The sequence below is a fragment of the Myotis davidii genome, unplaced genomic scaffold, assembly GCF_000327345.1.
Source record: "Myotis davidii unplaced genomic scaffold, ASM32734v1 scaffold749, whole genome shotgun sequence".
Lineage (NCBI taxonomy): Eukaryota > Metazoa > Chordata > Mammalia > Chiroptera > Vespertilionidae > Myotis > Myotis davidii.
This window is the reverse complement of record NW_006300030.1, coordinates 192,876-195,984: the sequence shown is the minus strand read 5'-3', so window position 1 is coordinate 195,984 and position 3,109 is coordinate 192,876. Positions and strand designations below refer to the sequence as shown.

Here is a 3,109-nt window from a genome sequence, read left to right as displayed (position 1 = left end):
TATTTATTTCCTGCTACTGAAATTTGAATCTGAATGAATTGTCCCTATTTCTGATGATGTCGGTATTGCAAAGCAACAGATTCATAAAGTAATGGTAAAAAAAAAAAGACATGTTTGAAAAAAGCTACTCAGTGATAAAATGCAACTTAGATGAATCTCAAAAGCATTATATTGAATTAAAGAAGCCAGCCCTAGCTGATTTGGCTGAATGGATAAAGCATCTGACTGGAGACCAAAAGGTCCCAGGTTCAATTCTAGTCAAGTTTATGGACTTCAGTTACAGGCTCCTTCCATGCAGGAGACAACCAATCGATGTTTCTCTCTGTCTTTCCCTCTCTCTTCCACTCTCCCTAAAAATCAATGGAAAAATATCCTCGGGTAAGGATTAACAAAAAATATAAAGAAAGAAGCCAGAGACACACAAAAATACTATGATTCCATTTATATGAAGTTCTAGAACTGACAAAACTAAGCTATGGAGATAAAAATCCGACCAGTGTTTGCCTGAAGGTAGGAAGGGGAGACCAGAGAGAGAGAGAAGGAGAGAGGAACACTGATGTGAACATCGATTAGTTGCCTCCTGCATGCACCCCAACCAGGGCCAGGGTTCAGAACCTGCAACCCAGTACATGCCCTTGACCGGAAATCGAACCCTCGACCCTTTGACACATGGGCTGACACCCTAACCACTGAACAACACTGGCCAGGGCTAATTTTCAAGTTTTTAACTATAAAAGTAATACAATCTAAAATTACTACATTTTTGCCCTAACTGGTTTGGCTCAGTGGATAGAGCATTGGCCCATGGACTGAAGAGTCCTGGGTTCGATTCTAGTCAAGTGCATGTACCTTGGTTGCAGGCTCAATCCCCAGTAAGGGGTGTGTAGGAGGCAGCTGATAGATGTTTCTCTCTCAGTGATGTTTCTAACTCTCTATCCTTCTCCCTTCCTCTCTGTAAAGTCAATAAAAATATTTTCTTAAATAAAAAATAAAAATTACTACATTTTTCAAATCAAAGGCTCAAAAAAACACTGCTTTTCTCAGTCTGAGCAATGACATCTCATTCATCGAGTTAGTTGTTCAAACAAAAATTCTTGCCACTTCCTTCTCCATCGCTGAGTTCTGAAGGTTGCAAGAAGTGAAAGTCAAATCCATTCACTTCTCTCTGCTTCAATGTAACCCTCTTAGATCAAGCCACTATCAGCTCTCATTTGGTCTAATGCAGTATCAGGTTCCTAACTGGTCTTCAAGTTCCACACAGTAACCAGTCATTGTTCACAAAATGAAATCTGCCGAAGTCACTTACTTGATCAAAGAACTCAATACCTGAGTTCTTAATAAATTCTAGGATCTTTAACATAACTCCCACACACATACCTCAACCTGAACCCTAACCATCACTCCCATTTCAGCACCAGAGACTCCCACCACGTGACCCTCTCTTATTAGTTTCCTGCAGGTGAATATCTTTCACACCTCAGAGCCCTCCTTAATGCTATTCCCTCAACCTGGAAGATTCTTCCCTCCACCACTCGACTGACTACCTTCTACCCAAACTTCCTTTCTCAGAGGCTCATAAATTACTTCTTCAGGGAATTCCCTGACCCTCCCTGCAACCCTCAGCCTCACTCCCACCCCCAGTAACTTAATATTTCAGTGGCCTCCCCATTTCCTTCACAGCACTTATCACAATTTTCACATATATTTACTGGAGTGTTTGTTTAATGATCAGACTACAATTAATGCTGACAAGAGCAGTCAGTATTTCTTAAGAACATACAATATACTAGGCATTGGGCTAAACATTTTACATAGTATCCGTTTTTATCTCTGCCACAACCCTATGAGGTTACTTCTCTGACATCAGTCACCCATTCACAGAAGAGAAATCTAAGGCACAGAGAGCTATCAGTTTTACATGATGAAAAATGTTCTGGAGATGGGTGGTGGTGATGGTTGCACAACAATAAAATGTACTTAACACCAATGAACTGTACACTTTAAAATAAGTATAGTAAATTTTATGGTATGTGTATTTGAGCACAATAAGACAAAACTTTTAATAATACTAAGGGAAAATTATTTCCAACCTACAATTCTAAAAAAAAAAAAAGGTCCAGCTAGGGTTGGTATTAGGCTACTTTAGAAAGGATAGTGAGGGATGAGCACTAAGATAACAAGATTTCTGAGCAGAGACCTGGCCGGTTTGGCTCAGTGGATAGAGCGTCAGCCTGCGGACTAAAGGGTCCCAGGTTCGATTCCGGTCAAGGGCAGGTACCTTGGTTGCAGGCACATACCCAGTAGGGAGTGTGCAGGAGGCAGCTGATCGATGTTTCTAGCTCTCTATCCCTCTCCCTTCCGCTCTGTAAAAAATCAATAAAATATATATATTTTTTAAAAAAAAGATTTCTGAGCAGAGACCTGAATGAACACATGGAACATCATTAAATTATATAATACTTAAACCTCTTCAAGTTTACACTAAAAAGACTAAAGCATGGTAACTTCTTCCTTTTACAATTAGAGGAACTACATGAACAGAGAAGCATTGAGGTGGAGTCACAGTGGATTAACTATGGGAAACAAAAGGCTAAGTACTTAAAAATGATACACCCTAGTAAAACTTCCTGTTTGCAATGAACAATGAATTTCTTATCTTAAAATAAGTGAAGAGAGAGAACCGAAGATGGTGGCATAGGTTAACGCCAGAGATTGCTGCCTTAAACAACCAATTCAAATTAAGCCTGAAAAAGGGAACGGACAACATCCAGAACCACAGGAGGGCTGGCTGAGTGGAAATTCTACAACTAGGATAAAGAGAATTATTATTTCCAGACTCAGAGGCGGCGCAGTGCTGAAGTGAAATTCTGAGGTACGAGTGCGCGAGGAGCGGGGCGGCGCGGCGCGGACGGCGGCTCGGAGGGAGCGGCGCAAACAAGCGGGAGGGAGTCGCAGACTCTGAGCTCCAGATCCGGGCGAGTCGCTAGGGACGCAGACGGGAGAGGTGGGACTGACTGGCCTCGGTCGGAACTCGAGGGCAGCGTTCTCTCCGAGGTTTGACGCGGTTGCTGAGACTTTGTGAGGGAGAGTCCCTTGGGACGGGACTGAG

The 3,109-nt window shown here is 42.1% G+C and overlaps 1 protein-coding gene across 3 annotated transcripts in view; it reads right to left on the bottom strand.

The window, feature by feature from the left end:
- The window catches only part of CDC123 (cell division cycle 123), a 71,327-nt gene that overhangs the window by 57,736 nt on the left and 10,482 nt on the right, over positions 1-3,109 (bottom strand). The gene's annotated exons all lie outside the window — the stretch shown is intronic.